General features: G+C 44.2%; 1 protein-coding gene across 1 annotated transcript in view; it reads left to right on the top strand.

Annotated features, from left to right (window-relative positions):
* The window catches only part of LOC137545741 (twist-related protein 2-like), an 88,407-nt gene extending 66,848 nt beyond the window's left edge, over positions 1–21,559 (top strand). The window contains exon 2 of the mRNA XM_068267310.1: positions 20,670–21,559. The gene's annotated coding sequence lies outside the window, so the exon portion shown is untranslated. The remainder of the gene's footprint in view (positions 1–20,669) is intronic.
* The last annotated feature ends 952 nt before the right edge of the window (positions 21,560–22,511 follow it).

Here is a 22,511-nt window from a genome sequence, read left to right as displayed (position 1 = left end):
TTGGTTTACTTAATGCCTACATAGACTCATGTTGACATGGAGAGTTTTTTTACAGACCCTATCCTGTTCACTGTATGCAGCTGGAGCCTGGAAACAGTTAACTGTATGTTACTGAGTTAGGGGCCCAATGATTCCCGGGGGAGGGGAGGGCAGTGCCCCAGTGTGCCCCGGGGCAGCGCCGCCACTGCTGGGTGGAGCTTCGGAGTGTATACAGTGCTGAGTGTGCCAAAGACTGTCCCATGGTGACATTACATTCAGTGGTCACTGTACAATTGAGCTTTATTAAAAGGAGTCACAGTGCCTGCAGCGCTGTGTAAAGAAAGATGTTTCATATTAAATACAGTACATAGTTATAAAAGAGTATTCCCTGCAGTAACCATTAATGTGAGCAGATAGTTGATGAGCAATGCACAGTCATGGGCATGTTTGGTAAGGATGTCATAGACTGGAGATATGCGCACTGCATGAGGAATAGCATTCCCGTGACCCTGCTGCTTTGGTTGTGCAAGGCTGGTTTTGCCTAACCGTGAAGCAAACACGTAATTTTGAAACGCCTGAAACAGTGAGTTCAAAGGGGATGGGGGATGCCTCAGGATTATACAGAGGTATCTAATTTTTAGCACTTTTTTCCCAACAGGTACACTTTAAAGAGGAACTTTACTGTATGTAACAATTAATAAAATTGTCTATTTTGTACTAATTTATAAAGTCTTTGTTTTGTGTTTGACCATTGAAAAATCTTACGTCACCCTGATTTACATTAAAGAGGATCCAAGATAAACTTTTACTCATTGCATAATTGTGTTCCTTTCATATAGTTTATTGGGCATTCCTCAAGCCAAATACTTTTTTTGTTTTTGTTAATACTATAATTCCCTATAAACTAAACAAGCCTCGACCACAGCTTCTCCAGTGCCTTGGCACTTTGAGATCCATGTAGCAAGGGCTTATGGGAGCTCAGTCTGGACAGGAGGAGGAGGTGTTACTAGCCAGAAATTTAAGAGGCAGAGGGAAGGAGGGGAGTTAAGTTTTCACAGGCTGAGGGCTGGAGATGCTTGCTTGTGTGTAATGGGACAAACATAAAATGGCTGCTCTTATTGTATCACAGGAATAAATAATTATAAAATGTTGAAGCTGTTTGCAGCTAGATTTGCTGTGTAAACTACTGTATATACTCAAGTATAAGTCTAGAAATTTAGGTCTGATTCGCTTCATAAAAGTATAGGGGTCGACACTGATCACAGACTAATGTGTGTACTAATAGTGACACTCCCATTTGCAGCAATTTACCCAGGAAAAGAAATGCCAAGAAAAAATTGATCTGAAAGTCCTGGCTACTGGCCACAACAATTATCAAGGAAAGGGGCAGGGGGGAAATACTGGGCAGCATAAAAGGGAATCATTTCAGCACTTGGGGCCCTGGAGGAAGGTATTGGCTGCACTTAAAGGACTTACGAGCTAAAATAAAAAAAAAAAGTTAATTACCTTAGTGCACTATTAGAGCTCTGTGTAGACGATCTGTGCCTCCCTTGTAGTTTCCAGACCCTCTGTTATCTTAATCCTCTTATCATTACAGGCCCCGACCCAGCCCAGGGTCGCCTTATCTCTGTGCACTACAATCGCTGCTTTAAAATCCCTCTGCCTGCTTAGCTCAAAGAGACGTTGCTGCGTAGGATCGCAGCCCATCGTCACTCCGTACACTGAGTCATAAATCATGTGGGCGTCACCACATGACCGCCCACATGACTGATTTCACGTCAAGCCAGCCGTCTCTTTGAGCTAAGCAGGCAGAGGGATTTTAAAGCGGCGATTGTAGAGCCCAGAGATAAGGCGACCCTGGGCTGGGTCGGGGCCTGTAATGATAAAAGGATTAAGATAACAGAGGGTCTGGAAACTACAAGGGAGGCACAGATCGTCTACACAGAGCTCTAATAGTGCACTAAGGTAATTAACTTTTTTTTTTAATTTCAGCTCGTAAGTCCTTTAAGGGACAGGTGGGGTTAATGGCTGCAATACTGTATGCAGTGCAGTAATTAGCCCCTCCTGAGCCCCAAGTGCAGCCATTAACTTTGCTGGGTAGACTTATACTTGAGTCAATAAACAATTCCAGCTTAAGAGGATTAAATATTGGAGTCGACTTATACACGAGGTCGACTTGTATTCGAGTATTTACAGTATCTAAACTTTAGATCAGCTATATAGACAAGTTATTTCTTATAGTTAGTTTTTCATCTCGGATCCACTTTAAGTTTATCAGAGATGCCGGTATCTTCACTGCTGGCAAGGTGAGTCACTGTGGGATTTTTTTTAAGTTAAATCCCTTTCCTGACATCTAAATAGTCTGTTAATCTGTTATAACTGGATAGTAGACAATAGCACTATGTTGCAAAATTTTCCAAATGGGATTTTCTGTAATAAAATATAGAGGCCATCATCTTTAGTTCATTTTAACACATGCCAGTTACTTAGCTGTCATGCATAACTCTTGGCTTCAGTGTGTTTCAGCAGTATCTGATTAACTGGAACAGGGGAGTAACTAGACTTGATAGGGCTCCCCTGAAAAAATTGTAGCATGGGGTCCCCTTGGTCCCCATGCAGGTCACATAATCGGGAGCTGGTAAGTGGCAGCAGAGAGTGTTCTACTTGTAAGCAGCATCTGAAAGCAGGAAAAAAATACACATACTCCTGCACACGGTTTTTGTAAATAAACAGGGAGTTTTTTGTTTTTTTTTGCTAATTGGCTGCACTTTGGGCCCCCATGTGATAGCAGAAGTTGCAGCGGTGATTGCTATGCCCATAAACTGGAACAAGCATGCAGACAGACAGATATATAATGAGTGATGTCAGAACACCACATCTGCATACTTATCCCAAGTTTCAGAAGCTGCATGGGAAGGGGATCATTCTGACAACCAGGCAAATTGCATAAAAGTAAATGTAAAGGCAAAAAAAAAAGTTAGATACTTACCTAGGGTCAGGGAAGGCTCTGAATCCTATAGCACCTTCCCTGTCTTCACTTGTACCCCTCGTTTCAGAGCCATCACCCCCGTTTAATTTGCCACCTCGGGAGGCATCCGAAGCAATGGTGTACCCGAGCGTTTCTAAACATTGGTGGCTTTGTACTGGGCATGCCAATTAGTCAAGTACACAAAACAGGGGTGACCAACGCTGGAACAAGTTGAGCAAGAAAAGACAGGGAAAGCTCTATAGGATCCAGCACCTTCCCTGTCCGTAGGTAAGTATGTAACTTTTTTTTGCCTTCACATTTATTTTAGAAAACAAATAAACAAACAAAATGAATGAAGATGGCAGCCTCCATACCCCTCTCATTATAGGTTTCCTTTAATCATTACATAACAGTCCACCAGTTGTTTCATTTCTCATACATTATTTAAGGGCAAAAGAAAACATTTCAAACGTTGATTTTCATTAATTTGAAATTTAAAACTGCAAATGACCTACTGCATGTAAAGTCATTGTATCTGTTTTTCATTTAAATTACAATGGTTTTGAGGTCCCGCCTCATGCATGATGTAACAGAAGCAATGCTTGATGGTTGAATTGTAATTTTTGGCAACAGTTCTTTCACGTCTTTTCTATACACAGAATTTGACATTTGATTTACTTCATATACTTTATAGCATATACAAAAGATTACCACCCAAGACTGGAGGTAGCTCGGTACAGCAGGATAGTTTCCTGACTGCTATCTAAAGATTTATTGTATAAAGACAAATAAAAATTGTAATTCAGACACCTGGACACGTGAATATGAGAAGTAATGGGTGTGGGTGTGGCTGCATGGGCTGTTTACAGTGAGTTATAAACAGGCCCTTGCCTGAGGCTCCACCAGATGTAAGAGGTGTGATTTGGTTCCCCTCCTCTTGTGTCTTGTACCCTTTGAGATGCAGGAGACCAGGGCTCTCCAGGCCAAGTTTCCTGCTGCACTACAGTGCACTGTAAACAGGCTATGTGATTGGTTTGCAGCAGAGAGGAGGGTGTGACATGGCTCTGTGAAGAAGCCTCACTCCTTGCAATCAGAAGCAGGTTGCCATTAAAAGGAGTAGACCAACAGGTGGAAGGAGGAGCTGAAGAAGAGAACTTGCCCTCTTTTGCTCTCCTCTGCATCTGCATCTAGGACTGTTAACCCATCAGCACTGCTGCATCCACTGCAACTTAGCACCCACTGCAGCTTAGTACCCACTACAACTGTGCCCCAACTGCAGCTTGGTACAGACTAACCAGCAAGCTCATGGTGACCCAGAACTCATTGGAGTGTGTAAGGGACTACAATGGTCCTAAAAGCCCCCTTACTAAGATGTTAAGAAAAACAAAAATTTGCTTTCCTAAAACAGAAAGAATTTGCGATAATTCAGGTTGGAGTGAGCTCGAGATGTCTCCCAGAGCACCACTGCTGAATATATGCAAATTAACCATTGTACCCTTAGAAGCTAAACACACCTCTAGAACCGCTGGAATGCAATGATGTGTCAGCTTGTTAAATTGTACAGAGCCATAATAATCCAACATGCATACAGACTGTTTCGGGTTGTTTGATCCTCATCAGTGCATGGCATGGATTAATTTGGCTCTATGGAGTAGGGCTTGTAAACCGAGAGGTACAGACTAACCAGCAAGCTCATGGTGACCCAGAACTCATTGGAGTGTGTAAGGGACTACAATGGTCCTAAAAGCCCCCTTACTAAGATGTTAAGAAAAAGAAAAATTTGCTTTCCTAAAACAGAAAGAATTTGCGATAATTCAGGTTGGAGTGAGCTCGAGATGTCTCCCAGAGCACCACTGCTGAATATATGCAAATTAACCATTGTACCCTTAGAAGCTAAACACACCTCCAGAACCGCTGGAATGCAAGGATGTGTCAGCTTGTTAAATTGTACAGAGCCATAATAATCCAACATGCATACAGACTGTTTCGGATTGTTTGATCCTCATCAGTGCATGGCATGGATTAATTTGGCTCTATGGAGTAGGGCTTGTAAACCGAGAGGTACAGACTAACCAGCAAGCTCATGGTGACCCAGAACTCATTGGAGTGTGTAAGGGACTACAATGGTCCTAAAAGCCCCCTTACTAAGATGTTAAGAAAAACAAAAATTTGCTTTCCTAAAACAGAAAGAATTTGCGATAATTCAGGTTGGAGTGAGCTCGAGATGTCTCTCAGAGCACCACTGCTGAATATATGCAAATTAACCATTGTACCCTTAGAAGCTAAACACACCTCCAGAACCGCTGGAATGCAATGATGTGTCAGCTTGTTAAATTGTACAGAGCCATAATAATCCAACATGCATACAGACTGTTTCGGATTGTTTGATCCTCATCAGTGCATGGCATGGATTAATTTGGCTCTATGGAGTAGGGCTTGTAAACCGAGAGGTACAGACTATCCAGCAAGCCATGCCATGCACTGATGAGGATCAAACAATCTGAAACAGTCTGTATGCATGTTGGATTATTATGGCTCTGTACAATTTAACAAGCTGACACATCATTGCATTCCAGCGGTTCTGGAGGTGTGTTTAGCTTCTAAGGGTACAATGGTTAATTTGCATATATTCAGCAGTGGTGCTCTGGGAGACATCTCGAGCTCACTCCAACCTGAATTATCGCAAATTCTTTCTGTTTTAGGAAAGCAAATTTTTGTTTTTCTTAACTGCAGCTTGGCAACCCCTGTAACATAAAAGCCACTGCAACTTGACACCCACTGCAATTTGACACCCAATAAAACTTTACACCAATTGCAACTTGCCACTCACTGCAACTTGTCACCCATTGCAACTTTGCACCCACTGCAGCTTAATACACAGTGCTACTTGGGGCCCACTATTTTTTTAGCACCTAATGCTCATTGGACCCTGCTGCAGCTATGCTTCCAGTGAAACTTAGATCCCATTGGAACTTGACATTGAGTGAAACTTGACACCCACTAGTACTAAGCACCTACTGCAACTTGGCAGCCAGAGATACTTGGCACCTACTACTATCTGGCATTGACTAAAACTTAGCACCTTTTACTTGTTTGTTACGCACTGCTTACTACCCTTCACTCACTATGTATTACTAGATAACCGATAGTAACAGAGGCGCCAATTTAGAATAAAATGATTTAACCACTTGAGGACCGCCCCCAGCCGATGGGCGGCGGCAAAGTCCGGGCCCAAACGACCGCAATACGCCCATCGGCGGGGGCGGCTGCGTGGGTGGCTATGCGGCGATCGCGTCATTCGTGACGCGATCAGCCGCCGGGGACTGGCTCCGCCCACCGCTCGTAGTAACCCGCCGGCCGTTCGGAAGCGCCGGCGGGTTACTAGCACCCGGATCGCCGCATGGAAATAGTATAATAGGCTTTGTAATGTATACAAAGCCTATTATACTGGCTGCCTCCTGCCCTGGTGGTCCCAGTGTCCGAGGGACCACCAGGGCAGGCTGCAGCCACCCTAGTCTGCACCCAAGCACACTGATTTCCCCCCCCTGCCCCCTGATCGCCCACAGCACCCCTCAGACCCCCCCCTGCCCACCCCCCAGACCACTGTTTGCACCCAGTCACCCCCCTAATCACCCATCAATCACTCCCTGTCACTATCTGTCAACGCTATTTTTTTTTTATCCCCCCCCTGCCCACTGCCCCCTCCTGATCACCCCCCCACCCCTGAGATTCTCCCCAGACCCCCCCCCCAGACCCCTCCCCCCGTGTACTGTATGCATCTATCCCCCCTGATCACCTGTCAATCACCCGTCAATCACCCGTCAATCACCAGTCAATCACCCCCTGTCTCTGCTACCCATCAATCAGCCCCTAACCTGCCCCTTGCGGGCAATCTGATCACCCACCCACACCAATAGATCGCCCGCAGATCCGACATCAGATCACCTCCCAAATCCATTGTTTACATCTATTCTCTCCTCTAAACACCCACTAATTACCCATCAATCACCTATCAATCACCCCCTATCACCACCTGTCACTGTTACCCATCAGATTAGACCCTAATCTACCCCTTGCGGGCACCCAATCACCCGCCCACACGCTCAGATTGCCCTCAGACCCCCCTTTATCAATTCGCCAGTGCAATATTTACATCTGTTATTCCCTGTAATAACCCACTGATCACCTGTCAATCACCTATCAATCACCCCCTGTCACTGCCACCCATCAATCACCCCCTGTCACTGCCACCCATCAATCAACCCCTAACCTGCCCCTTGCGGGCAATCTGATCACCCACCCACACCAATAGATCGCCCGCAGATCCGACATCAGATCACCTCCCAAGTGCAGTGTTTACATCTCTTCTCTCCTCTAAACACCCACTAATTACCCATCAATCACCCCCTATCACCACCTGTCACGGTTACCCATCAGATTAGACCCTAATCTGCCCCTTGCGGGCACCCAATCACCCGCCCACACCTCAGAACGTCCTCAGACCCCAGCCCTGATCACCTCGCTAGTGCATTGCTTGCATCTATTTCCCCCCTCTAATCACACCTTGAGACACCCATCAATCACCTCCTGTCACCCCCTAGCACACCTACCCATCAGATCAGGCCCTAATTTGCCCCGTGTGGGCTCCTGATCACTCGGCCAAACCCTCAGGTCCCCCTCAGACCCCCTTCCGATCACCTCCCCAGTGCATTGATTGCATCTATTTTCCCCTCTAACCGCCCCCTGAGACACCCATCAATCACCTCCTGTCACCCCCTAGCACTCCTATCCATCAGATCAGGCCCAAAACATCCTGTCATCTAAGAGGCCACCCTGCTTATGACCGGTTCCACAAAATTTGCCCCCTCATAGACCACCTGTCATCAAAATTTGCAGATGCTTATACCCCTGATCAGTCATTTTGAGAAATTTGGTTTCCAGACTACTCACAGTTTTGGGCCCGTAAAATGCCAGGGCAGTATAGGAACCCCACAAGTGACCCCATTTTAGAAAGAAGACACCCCAAGGTATTCTGTTAGGTGTATGATGAGTTCATAGAAGATTTTATTTTTTGTCACAAGTTAGCGGAAATTGATATGTATTGTTTTTTTTTTCACAAAGTGTCATTTTCCGCTAACTTGTGACAAAAAAAAAATCTTCTATGAACTCACCATACTCCAAACAGAATACCTTGGGGTGTCTTCTTTCTAAAATGGGGTCACTTGTGGGGTTCCTATACTGCCCTGGCATTTAAGGGGCCCTAAACCGTGAGCAGTAGTCTAGAATCCAAAGGCCTCAAAATGACCTGTGAATAGGACGTTAGGCCCCTTAGCGCACCTAGGTTGCAAAAAAGTGTCACACATGTGGTATCGCCGTACTCAGAAGAAGTAGTATATTGTGTTTTGGGGTGTATTTTTACACATACCCATGCTGGGTGGGAGAAATCTCTCTGTAAAAGGACAATTGTGTGTAAAAAAAAATCAAACAATTGTCATTTACAGAGATATTTCTCCCACCCAGCATGGGTATGTGTAAAAATACACCCCAAAACACATTATACTACTTCTCCTGAGTACGGCGGTACCACATGTGTGGCACTTTTTTGCACCCTAAGTGCGCTAAGAGGCCCAAAGTCCAATGAGTACCTTTAGGATTTCACAGGTCATTTTGCGACATTTGGTTTCAAGACTACTCCTCACGGTTTAGGGCCCCTAAAATGCCAGGGCAGTATAGGAACCCCACAAATGACCCCATTTTAGAAAGAAGACACCCCAAGGTATTCCGTTAGGAGTATGGTGAGTTCATAGAAGATTTTATTTTTTGTCATAAGTTAGCGGAAAATGACACTTTGTGAAAAAAAACAATTAAAATCAATTTCCGCTAACTTGTGACAAAAAAAAAAAATCTTCTATGAACTCACCATCCTCCTAACGGAATACCTTGGGGTGTCTTCTTTCTAAAATGGGGTAATTTGTGGGGTTCCTATACTGTCCTGGCATTTTAGGGGCCCTAAACCGCGAGGAGTAGTCTTGAAACGAAATTTCTCAAAATGACCTGTGAAATCCTAAAGGTACTCATTGAACTTTGGGCCCCTTAGCGCAGTTAGGGTGCAAAAAAGTGCCACACATGTGGTATCGCCGTACTCAGGAGAAGTAGTATAATGTGTTTTGGGGTGTATTTTTCCACATACCCATGCTGAGTGGCAGAAATATCTCTATAAATAGACAATTGTGTGTAAAAAAAATAAAACAATTGTCATTTATGGAGATATTTCTCCCACCCAGCATGGGTATGTGTAAAAATACACCCCAAAACACATTATACTACTTCTCCTGAGTACGGCAATACCACATGTGTGGCACTTTTTTGCAGCCTAACTGCGCTAAGGGGCCAAAAGTCCAATGAGCATCTTTAGGCTTTACAGGGGTGCTTACAATTAGGCACCCCCCAAAATGCCAGGACAGTGAACACACCCCACAAATGACCCCATTTTGGAAAGTAGACACTTCAAGGTATTCAGAGAGGAGCATAGTGAGTCCGTGGCAGATTTCATTTTTTTTTGTTGCAAGTTAGAAGAAATGGAAACTTTTTTTTTTTCTTTTTTTTGTCAGAAAGTGTCATTTTCCGCTAACTTGTGACAAAAAATAAAATCTTCTATGAACTCACCATGCCTCTCACTGAATACTTTGGGATGTCTTCTTTCCAAAATGGGGTCATTTGGGGGGTATTTGTACTATCCTGGAATTTTAGCCCCTCATGAAACCTGACAGGTGCGCAGAAAAGTCAGAGATGCTTGAAAATGGGAAAATTCACTTTTGGCACCATAGTTTGTAAACGCTATAACTTTTACCTAAACCAATAAATATACACTGAATGGTTTTTTTTTTATCAAAAACATGTTTGTCCACATTTTTCGCGCTGCATGTATACAGAAATTTTACTTTATTTGAAAAATGTCAGCACAGAAAGTTAAAAAAATCATTTTTTTGCCAAAATTCATGTCTTTTTTGATGAATATAATAAAAAGTAAAACTCGCAGGAGCAATCAAATAGCATCAAAAGAAAGCTGTATTAGTGACAAGAAAAGGAGGTAAAATTCATTTAGGTGGTAGGTTGTATGACCGAGCATTAAACCGTGAAAGCTGCAGTGGTCTGAATGGAGAAAAAGGCTCTGGTCCTTAAGGGGCGAAAAGACTGTGGTCCTGAAGTGGTTAAAATCCGTTTAAAAGGAGGGGGGTCGGTGGTTACCACCCTCAGGTGTATAATGACCAGCCAATGAGTCGTTATACATTAATAATAATAAAATTTATTATAAACTCTCCAGGCATGCAATGCGTTACACGGGTCAAGAGCCCGCTTCATCAGGCAATCAGTATTGGAGATACACACGACTGTGTCATTCAAGAGGCCCAGCGCCAACTTGCTCACAATCGCTACCTGACTGTCACTAGAATCTTTTGGTCACTACCAACTTAGAATACGCTGCAACTTGGCACTGAATGATACGCAAGTCCCATTTCAACATAACACCCATCACTGCCTAGCCTATCATTTCGAGAATACTTTTTTTGGGTACATTTCCAATTGCAGAGTGCGGAAAAGTCGTTTTATATAGAAGATAAAAATTATCTCCTAGGAGAAATTGTAAGAGTAAGTGCCATTGTGTGTGACCACAACACCTCTCCTTTCCCGCATTTTTAGCATAATTGTAATATGTCACTTTCTGTCTTAGTGTTGATAATTCTGCATAATTTTGTATTATCTGCAAGGATGGTTACATTACTCTGTATTCTGTCTACTAATAATAATAATTACTACTAATAATTAATAAATACATTGAAAAGAATTGGACCAAATACTGATCCTTGTGGTACCCCACTGTCACATTTTAAGTATGTTCTGTTTACCACCTCTCTTTACCTTCTATCCCTTAACCAGTTCTCTATCCACACACATAAATACATTGAAAAGAATTGGACCAAATACTGACTGTTGTGGTACCCCACTGCTAACAGTGTCACATTTTAAGTATGTTCTGTTTACCACCACTCTTCACCTTCTATCCCTTAGCCAGTTCTCTCTCCACACACATACATTTTCTCCTAGTCCCTGTATCCTCAGCTTCTGCACCAGGCTATTGTGGGGAACAGTGTCAAAAGCCTATGCAAAGTCCAAGTATACTACATCTATTGCTTTCCCAAGATCTAAATTTTCATTCATAACTTCATAAAAGCTGAGCATGTTTGTGAGACAGGATCCGTCTTTAGTAAAATCTTGCTGTCGAACAGAAATACAATTATTTTGCGCTACACAATTTTGTAAAGCATCCCTTAGGATACCTTCAAACAGATGAAAAAATGATGTTAAGCATACAGGTCTATAGTTTCCTGGTTCTGATTTTTTCCCTTCTTGAATAAACAGGATAACAACAGGGAACAAATGTTTATTGTATTTTATGCATGACTGTAATTTCACTTTAACTTAAAGGATACCCGAACTGAAATGTGACATAATGAGATATACATGTATATGTACAGTGCCTAGCACACAAATAACTATGCTGTGTTCCTTTTTTTCTTTCTCTGCCTGAAAGAGTTAAATATCAGGTATTTAAGTGGCTGACTCAGTCCTGACTCAGACAGGAAGTGACTACAGTGTGACCCTCACTGATAAGAAATTCCCCTTTTTTACCTCTTTCTTGCTCTCAGAAGCCATTTTCTGCTAGGAAAGTGTTTTATAGTTGGAATTTCTTATCAGTGAGGGTCACACTGTAGTCATTTCCTGTTTGAGTCAGGACTGAGTCAGCCACTTGCATACCTTATATTTAACTCTTTCAGGCAGAGAAAGAAAAAAAGGAACACAGCATAGTTATTTGTGTGCTAGGCACTGTACATATACATGTCTATCTCATTATGTCACATTTCAGTTCGGGTATCCTTTAAAGGACAACTGAAGCAAGAGGGATATGGAGGCTGGCATATTTATTTCATTTTAAGCAATACCAGTTGCCTAAAAGCCCTGCTGATCCTCTGCCTATAATACTTATAGCCATAATCCCTGAACAAGCATGCAGCAGATCAGGTGTTTCTGACATTATTGTCAGACCTCATAAAATTAGCTGCATGCTGGTTTCTGGTGTTATTCAGACACTACTGCAGTCAAGTAGATCAGCAGGGCTGCCATGCAACTGGTATTGTTTAAAAGGAAATAAATATGGCAGTCTCCATAGTTGTCCTTTAAACTGCTGACCATCAAAGGCAAGAGGAAGATTGCATTGCCATAACAAAGCGATGGATATTTTTGTGGTATTCTACAGTATATAGTTGTAGGGAGCTGCTATTGATCGAAGCTAGACGGATCATACCCCAGGGCTGATAGGAATGCCTTCATCCTGCAGCCAATGTTATCGTAATTACGTATCTTTATATCGATAACCTAACACCATGATCAATCTTGATGCATTTATGTAGTTTTACAGGCCATATGACATCATGCTAGTAAAGTTGCCAAACTGAACAGTTAGAGAGGGTCTTAACTTAGCAATGCAAATGTATGCATGAAGATCTCATTGTTGTTGGTGCAGGATGCAGTTTTCTTCTCTGCATGGAATGACCCCCTCCCTTATTTCGACAGGTCACAATTTATCTGACTCTTCTTGTTAAATTCTTATTGTTGGTGAGTGAGCCTTTGCAGCACATGTTTCCAAGCACTATTACAATACTCTCAAAGCTTGCCAAAATGTTGAAAGGGTCATTGACATTGCTTTGGGAACTTTGTAATAAACAGACATTTCTTTTTGATGAATCTTCTCTGTTTACAAGCCTTGCTTCCCACCCACATATGTTTAGAAGTGACTGTTAACCCCTACTTATACAGTCACTATGAGAGGAAGTCAGCTGGATCCCTAGCATGGCTAGCTGAGAATGGTGTCCCCAGTGTGGCCAGGTGTCCCCAGTATTGCCAGCAGCCTTTACTCACTTCCCAGGCTCCAGCGATGATCAGCTCTAGCCCCCTCCGCTCTGTCGCTAAGTTCCAAGTCGCGGCTTGATGACGTCATTAAGCTGGGACCCGACACTTAACGCAGAGTGGGTGGGGATGCTGGCCAGAGCGGAGGGGAGAGACGATCGCCGGGGGAACGTCAGGAGGGTGAGTCCCTGTCCTCTTCTTCCCCTCAGACCGTCGCTGCCAACAGTGATCACTACGATCCGCCAATGGCTCCTGATCACTGAGGGGAGATGTCATCTGTCATATGACAGCTTAATCTTCCCTTTCGGGTGCGCACGATCGCGCCTGGAGCGGAAATGGCAGGTGACGTAAATCCTACGCCGCATCAGGCTAAAGCTCAACACACACCATACAATCTTGGTTGTACAGATTTACCAAATCTATGTAGTATAAGGGCCAACAGATTGAAAATACTTTGAATTAATTATTGGATAAGCTCTTATACTACATGAAAGTGGTAAGATTGAACAACCAAGATTGTATGGTGTGTGTTGAGCCTTAGGCAGCCACAAGTGCAGCGTAGGATTTACATTATGCGATCCCCAAAAGGTTAATTATATTATATTATATTTGCTCTTTGGGAGCTTAAAATGTAACATAGATAAGGTGAAAACATGAAAACAGGAGAAAAGCTTTGTGAATCATGCAATGTGTTGTTGTCTTTAAAAGTGCCCATACAGAATATGAGACAGATCTCTCACTGATTTAATCTGATCAGAGAGGGATCTGTTGCCTGACATCCACTGCACTGCCTGGCAGGCCCCCAAGTATAAAAATGACCCCCTGATGCTCAATTCTCACCTCAATTCCTGGCCTCCCCACCGCCGTCACCACCTGTGTCCGCCTTTACCACGTGGGCCTGTACTATGTGGCACCAGAAGTGATGCCACATGGTACAGGCGGTCGCAGCAAAGGCAGACGTAGCAGTGATGGCAGAGGAGGCCAGGAATCGTGCCAGCGGAGTGGTAAGACTTTAAAACACTGCACACAGGAACCGGGGGACACTATAAACTTGGAGGTACACTGGCCGAGGGTCCGTCGGGTACGCCGGTCATCGCAATATCAAATGTTGTTATCATAACGCACCCAACCTGATCAAGCACTTGAGACCAAGATTTTCCAACATGTCTGATCCATCGTTTCAAATGATTTTGGCCAGAAATCGGTCATAGCATCAGTCGGGTGGACATGTTGCACCAATTTTCCTCCGGTTCAATAAAATTATATTTATTTATCAAAACTGAAGGTTGATCAGCCTGCAAACTGATCTGAAACTGACTGTAGAAATGTATCTCTGACACTAATTAGTTTTTCTATAGCTTTTAATATAAGCAGGCCAAAGAAAACTCCTCCCCCCTTATCTAATTTGTCTGTAACAATATCCTTAGAAATAGGGCTGAACTATCCTGGCCTGCACATGAATAGCTTTATTGGTGGATTTAGGCCTGGAACACAGGCAATATATGCTCCTGATCAACAAATAAGTCGAAATGAACAGATCATCAACTGAGCAGAAGTGATTGTCCTTGGCTGTTGTTTAGCGATCCGGCATGCCTGTTGGCTAAATGATGTTAGGCAGCTATATACTACTAGATAGAGTTCTTTTAACTATGCGTACAGTATTTGTAGTTTGGGACAGTTTTGCAGATCTTGCACCATATTCATGCACAGCTGACTGATTGATATATACAAGAGCCTATAACTTGCTGACCAGTGGCATAGCAATAGGGGATGCAGAGGTTACACACCAGGGCCCTTGGACCAGAGTGGCCCACTAGGCCTCAACCACAGTATTAGCTCTTCAATAGTGCTATGCTGGTAATGTTAATCATGAATAACTGCCCCGTTCTCTGCTTACAGCTCTATCATACTGTGTTTGTCCTTGGCAGATTTTGTTGCGCCATATACTGTAAATTGTTATGCATAGAATGCTTGTGGGGCCCAATGTAAAACTTGCACAGGTGCCCAAAAACTCCTTAGCTATGCCACTGTTTTTGACAATGAAGGATCAGTTGAAAAAGTGATTGTATGTGTGTGTACAGTGTCTTTTTTCCACTTAGGGCTCGTACACACTGCCAACGCATGTCACCCATTGGGGATCAGCACCTAATTCCTTGGGTGACGTCGCTGGGCTGGACTGCACAAACGCATGTCAGCTGTGTAGTTGACGACGCATTGTGTTGCTATGCGGGGGGGGGGGAGGCAACAAGCGGCGCATGCATGGTGTAATGCAGCGGGCAGGGGAGCGACAGAAAACAATAGATCGGTGTGGGGCTCGGCGTCACTGAGGTTGAGCAGATCCATCTGGCGGATCACTTGCGGGTTGGGTGTCAGGGGTCGACAGGTACTATATACACACCTGATTGCCTTTTAACCACTTGCCGACCGCACACTCATACCGTGCGGCGGCAAAGTGGTAGCTGGAGGACCAGTGACGCACATCTGCGTCGCCAGGTGCCTCCCTAATTAATCAGGAAAGGCCGCTCGCGCAAGCGGCCGTTTCCTGTTAGATCACGGAACGGGTTTCCGTGAATATCCTGCGAGCCGCTGATCGCGGCTCGCAGACTAAATGTAAATGCAGGAGACGTTTGCCTCCTTTGTTTACATTGAATGGCGCTGCTGCCACAGCAGCGCCGTAAGGCAGATCGGCGATCCCCGGCCAATCAGCGGCCGGGGATCGCCGCCATGTGACAGATGACAGCCTGTCACAGACTGCACAGGACGGATAGCATCCTGTGCAGCCCCGATCACCAGGGGTGAGAGGGAAGAGAGGGAGGGGGGAATTTTGCCATGGAGGGGGGCTTTGAGGTGCCCCCCCCCCCGCAACACCCAGGCAAGCAGGAGCGATCAGACCCCCCTGCACATCATCCCCATAGGGGGGAAAAAGGGGGGGCGATTTGATCGCTCTGCCTGCAACCTGATCTGTGCTGGGGGCTGCAGAGCCCACCTAGCACAGATCATAAAAAAACACGCTGGTCCTTAAGGAAGGGGGGGGGGGGTAAAGGCTGAGTCATCAAGTGGTTAAGGCGGTCGTTATCCGCCGCCTGGCCGACTAAATTCAGGTGTGTGTAGGAGGCTTAACCAATTGGTCACTAATTCGAAAATCCCTGCAAGGTTGAATGTGGACAGACTTGCAAGCATGTAACCTTATAGCAGCTAAAGGTAAAAGAGTCTTACACCACACAGGAAAAAGTCAGTGGAGTGACGGAGGAGGAAAGGGGTCACATTCTCAGCTGTCCAATGCTAAAACAACAAGGGCATCCTCATAACATTAGTTTACACTGTTTTTGAAAACCTGAGGTGAAAAGGTATTTGGATTTAAGTAATTATGCCAGGTGTGCATTATTTAGCCTGTGTGGGGAAAGCAGAACAGATGTGCTAATTATTCTGGAAACTGAAACCCTGGACTTTAAGCAGAAATTGCCATTGATGTTAACCACCCTGGCGTTCTGATTAAATCGCCAGGGTGGCTGCGGGAGGGTTTTTTTTAAATTAAAAAAAAACTATTTCATGCAGCCAACTGAAAGTTGGCTGCATGAAAGCCCACTAGAGGGCGCTCCGGAGGCGTTCTTCCGATCGCCTCCGGCGCCCAGAATAAACAAGGAAGGCCGCAATGAGCGGCCTTCCTTGTTTTGCTTACATCGTCGCCATAGCGACGAGTGGAGTGACGTCATCGACGTCAGCCGACGTCCTGACGTCAGCCGCCTCCGATCCAGCCCTTAGCGCTGGCCGGAACTTTTTGTTCCGGCTACGCTGGGCTCAGGCGGCTGGGGGGACCCTCTTTCGCCGCTGCTCGCGGCGGATCGCCGCAGAGCGGCGGCGATCAGGCAGCACACGCGGCTGGCAAAGTGCCGGCTGCGTGTGCTGCTTTTTATTTGACAAAAATCGGCCCAGCAGGGCCTGAGCGGCAGCCTCTGGCGGTGTTGGACGAGCTGAGCTCGTCCAGACCGCTCAGCAGGTTAAGACTAAAGTAGTACAAATACAGATAATTACAGAAACATCCAGTCTCCTGGTCCACTAATCATCTGCACAGCTGCCATAAAAGTATACAAAAAATAAATACTACTTGTAAGCAACACCACTATTGTTTCTTGGCCTCCTCTGCTATCCATCCAGGATACTTTTATTAAAGGTTATTTATCTTCCTTCTCAACAGCAAAACAAGCCAAATCTTCTCTGTGTGTTAGACACCCTGCATATATTATAGCTTCTGCCAAAATGGGGTGATACTGAAAGCAGGATAAACATGACCTTTGTTTTACTATAGAGACATGAAAATTGCAGTACATAAGAATAATTTCATTAAAAAATGAGCTTTTTCTATGAAGGAATCCAAGTTTCCCTTGACTAGAATGTTTGGTGTTTTCCACCATATTTGTTTTATTAGTTATTGCATTCAGCTCCAAAGAAAAATATATAAAAATTATAGTTTTATTACAAACGTAACCACTTCACACCTAGATCTGTTTTTCCCTTGTCGACTAGGGCAGTTTAGACGTTTAAGATATACCCTTATTTAAAGGACAGCTGAAGGTAGACGGATATGGAGGCTGCCATATTTATATCCTCTTAACCACCTGAGCGGTCTGGACGAGCTCAGCTCGTCCAACACCGCCGGAGGCTGCCGCTCAGGCCCTGCTGGGCCGATTTTCATCAAATAAAAAGCAGCACACGCAGCCGGCACTTTGCCAGCCGCGTGTGCTGCCTGATCGCCGCCGCTCTGCGGCGATCCGCCGCGAGCAGCGGCGAAAGAGGGTCCCCCCAGCCGCCTGAGCCCAGCGTAGCCGGAACAAAAAGTTCCGGCCAGCGCTAAGGGCTGGATCGGAGGCGGCTGACGTCAGGACGTCGGCTGACGTCGATGACGTCACTCCGCTCGTCGCTATGGCGACGATGTAAGCAAAACAAGGAAGGCCGCTCATTGCGGCCTTCCTTGTTTATTCTAGGCGCCGGAGGCGATCGGAAGAACGCCTCCGGAGCGCCCTCTAGTGGGCTTTCATGCAGCCAACTTTCAGTTGGCTGCATGAAATAGTTTTTTTTTTATTTAAAAAAAACCCTCCCGCAGCCACCCTGGCGATTTAATCAGAACGCCAGGGTGGTTAAACAATACCAGTTGCATGGCTTCCTGTTGATCTTTTATGTATCAGTAGTGTCTGAATCGACCACCTGAAACTAACATGCAGTAAATCCAGTCAAACTTGAGATAAATCAGTTTTCTTTTCATGACTAACTTGACTTTCAATGGGTGCTTTTTCATCCCAGGGATTATTTCATTTCCTATGCATTTTAAAGAATAAAAAATTTACAAAATATACAATTTCTCTTTTTTTCACCCATTATTATTTTCAAATAAAAAGTGCCACTGAAGAAATTAAACATTAATTTAATTTGGCTATTCATCCACTTTAACATATAACTTACATTTAGTTGCTGCTACAATGTAAAGGTACAGTATATTTTCCTGCATTATGTAGATTTTTCTTCCTAGTACTGCTATGAAAATCAAATCATGTCTAAAAGTAAACAAAGGGAATGAAAAATCTATAGATAGCGTAATTGGTTGCTTTATGTGGGTGTGGTTTCAAAAGTGGGTGGGCTATAAGCTTTCCTGACCTCTGCCACCACCAAACTCCTCATCCATGCCCTCATAATTTCCCGCCTTGACTACTACAATGCCCTTCTGTCTGGTCTCTCTGTGACCCGGACAGCCCCACTGCAGTCCATCATGAATGCGGCAGCCAGAATTATCCACTCCTCCCATCGCTCCACCAGGGCGGCTCCCCTCCATGAATCCCTCCACTGGCTTCCTATCCAGTCCAGAATCAGATTCAAGATACTGTGTCTGACCTACAAATCTGTCCACAAAACCTGTCCAACCTACATTTCCGATCTTACTCAGAGGTACACACCTAGCCGCTCACTTCGCTCCTCGAATGAACTTTGCCTGACAGCCCCCCTCATCAACCAGTCCCATGCACGCTTCCAGGACTCCTCAAGAGCTGCTCCAACACTATGGAACTTCCTACCTCCACCCATTAGGGCAGCCCCCTCCTTCAACATCTTCAAGAAGGCCCTCAAAACTCACCTTTTCACTGTAGCCTACCATCCCTCACAAGTGCTCTAAACCCACAGCTGAACTCTGGCCCCCTACTTTTCGTGTCCCTACCTCTCCCTCTAGATTGTAAGCCTTTGGGCAGGGTCCTCCTCCTTTTGTGTCCTACCTGATCATGCACCTCCATTACTGTGCACCCATGCTATGCATCTGAGTGAACCTAACTTGCCTAATCTCCATGCTCCATCCAGTGACTGACTAAGCATTACCTCATACTCATACTGTGCTGTGTGATCTGTTTTTTTTTGTATTCCTGTATTGTCTTATTGCTGTATGTCACCCCTAAATATTGTCTGTAACCTAAACTAATGTCCAGCGCTGCGTAATATGTTGGCTCTTTATAAATACAATAAATAAATAATATTAAGATGTGGCTTAATGGTATTGCTAAAGTAATGATTCACCTCCTTTTGTTACAGCTTGTCCTGGTGAACTAGTGGTTCCCCCCCTTACTCTTATATTTTCTAGGGTCTAGTGGTTCCCACCCTTCATATATTTTTTGAAGGGTCTAGTGGTCCACCCATTCTACTTTAAGGTAGTCCCTGGTACTCTAGTGATCCCCATCCCTTTTAAGCATTTCCTGGTAGTCTAGTGGTAGCCCTTTACCCTTTTATAATTCCCTGGTAGTCTAGTTTTACCCCCCCCCCCCCATCATTGGTAGTCTAATAGTCACCCCCAACTTTTTGTTGCTGAGCAGTGTGAATAAAATTGGATTCAAAACAAGATAAAAACAAAAAAAAATTAGGTGGCTTACCACAATGACGAGACCTTTGTATAGACAAAGAAATATTTATTTAGCACAGGCAATGCGTTTCACGGGTCTAAGCCCACTTCCTCAGACCAATAACAGTGCCAATTGCAAATAGCCAATTAGCAAAAGGAGCCTTTTTTGACTTCTTTGTCTTTTTCTCTAGGGTGCTGAGACATTCCTACTACTCCCTGTTGCTGAGGTCCACTCCTTCTCACACTAGTACCGCCAGCCTCTAGTGTCAGTATTTACCGGATCTGTGTGCTGATGAAATCAAGCCAGGACCCGATAAATGCCGACACAAGAGGCCGGCAGTACAAGTGAGAAGAGGAGAGAGCTGATCACCATAGGAAAGAGGGGCAAGTCATACTTACCCATCCACGCTTCTAGCTGCTGAACTTTGCTGTGGGGAGCAGGGAGTTGCTGAGGGCTCTGGGGATCGGAGAGATCATACTCCAGGGTATTACACTCTGGTTAGTGCACTGCTTGTTACCTGCTGTGATGAACACAGGCAGAGAGGCCATAAATGTCTATTACTAATACTACAAAATCAAAATTTCCAGGCTGTATGTTTGTATGCCCTGTTCTCTGTGAGCCCATCCTATGGAGGTCTTCCTTGTATTTACAAGATTTGCCAGTTAGTGCAGTAGGGGGAGCTCTAAAGTAAAAGTGCATTTTTGTTTGTGATATTTAATTTTTTTATTGAGTAGGTATACAAATATTGGTTTTTATTAACTAAATAAATAAAAAATGACTGAATGTGATCTCTGTGATCCATATGTTAGGATCTTTTATTAAGAAAAAACAAAGTAATTCCAGGAATGGGTATGTTCATCTTTTTTTTTTTTTTTTCCAAACAGGTATGTCAAGAACAGCCATAAAAAGGAAGATGAAATGGTCAGCTGCTCTCTTTGATGGCTCAAACTTGTCGACTTCTCTAACAGGTAGAGGATTTTATAATAATTCTTTGACAGGATGCTGCTGTCATGGAAACCGGATAATGCTTCTCCTAAGGACCTATGAATTGCATTACGTTACATCCTTGGATCTTCGGCTGGTAAAATGACACAGCTGAGCAGCATTTCACCCTGAGAATGTAAAAATCAACTGGGGACGCTAAACCACTTGTAAAGAAACCCTGTGGAAATTATTTATTCAGGAAAATTGGGAAACCAAATAAATGATGGCCCTTCTCTTCAAAGTTAACCTGGAAAGTGAAAATAACGATAATCCTACAGCATCGGAGGAAAAACAACTGCTTTCCTACTCTTCTCCAAGCTTTGCAGATGTCATGGTCTTTGCTTATCATGTATCCTTAGCTTCCCTGCATATGTTACTTTATGAATTGAAGAATGTACATTTTAAGCCAAGCTTCAGTGTTTTCTGAAAATCTGACCACTTACCCTGCGCCAAAGAAATGAAACCCTTCATCAGTCCAGGTCTCATCAAGGATATAGGGGTCTGGGGGTACTATGTATGTATAATGGTACAAAACACAATATTAAATATAGATTTCATTGCATGTTTCTTACTGCAATATCTACTTAAAAAAACAAACAAACAAAAAAGATGATGAATGAGATAGGAATAAGATATTGGAAATTAATATTATTGCTCTTCTCTGCTTCATTTGCTTTTTACAGTGAACCAGCTAATTGTTAATGGACAATAAACTGTAATTATGTTTGTGGTGAGTAGCACAGTGAATAAGAACCTGTAAGTGCATGGATCATTAAAGTTTAAGAATGTTTTTTATCTAAGTGTCTTTCAAAGCTATAAAAATGAATAAACTATTCGGATCATCCACAAAGCAAATCTAGGCAGTTGCCTAGGGCCTGGAGAGAGTCTAGGGCAGCCATGGGCAAACTTGGCCCTCCAGCTGTTAAGGAACTACAAATCCCACAATGCATTTGCCTTTATGATTAATGACTGTGGCTGTCAGACTTCTGACAGTTCCTCAACAGCTGGAGGGTCAAGTTTGCCCATGCCTGGTCTAGGGGCCTGGTGCTAGCCCCATTTCATCTTAATCCTTTTCTTTCTACTTCTCACCTATTCATGCTAAACTTGTCAATGTTAAAAGGAACGTTATATAAACCTGAATCTTGTGGAGTTCTCAGGCAAGGCCATCAGCAGTGAGAAGATACATAGGCATAAAACCCTGAGAGAATTTATTGGCATTTGTGAAAAGTATTTAATGAGAATGCCTAGATAAATAATCCAATACAAACTCTGAAGCCTCATACACATGTAGGAGCCATGTTGCCCATCTGGGACTGAGACCCGCTCCCTCGGAGGCTATTGCAGAGTCAACGCTTGCAGGCTAGCAACGCATTCTGTTGCTATGCAGGGAAAGGGAGGGAGGGCCACCGGAGTGGCGTGGGAGTGACATCACACGGGGGGTGGTGTGAGTAGGGAGAACGATGCTCTTAGCCGGTGCACAGCTAAACCGATCCACCAATCTGGGCACATTGGGGGCCACTATACACCTTGCAGATTCTCTGCAGAGGTGGTCATTATCAGTATCAACTAAGGCAGCTTAAGCAGATGCCTAGATCCTGGTGGGTGTTCTGGGGTCTGGATGACACTTTTTCTTACCCCATTCCCAATTTTACCTTACCAAAGAAGCCACATGGCGGGTAGGGAAAGCTACATTTTTTGTCTTGCTTCACGCTAATCCTTCCCTGTCTAGCATACCAATGTAT

This window comes from Hyperolius riggenbachi, chromosome 2, assembly GCF_040937935.1.
Source record: "Hyperolius riggenbachi isolate aHypRig1 chromosome 2, aHypRig1.pri, whole genome shotgun sequence".
NCBI classification, from domain to species: Eukaryota; Metazoa; Chordata; class Amphibia; order Anura; family Hyperoliidae; genus Hyperolius; species Hyperolius riggenbachi.
This window is presented reverse-complemented; position numbering and strand designations above follow the sequence as displayed.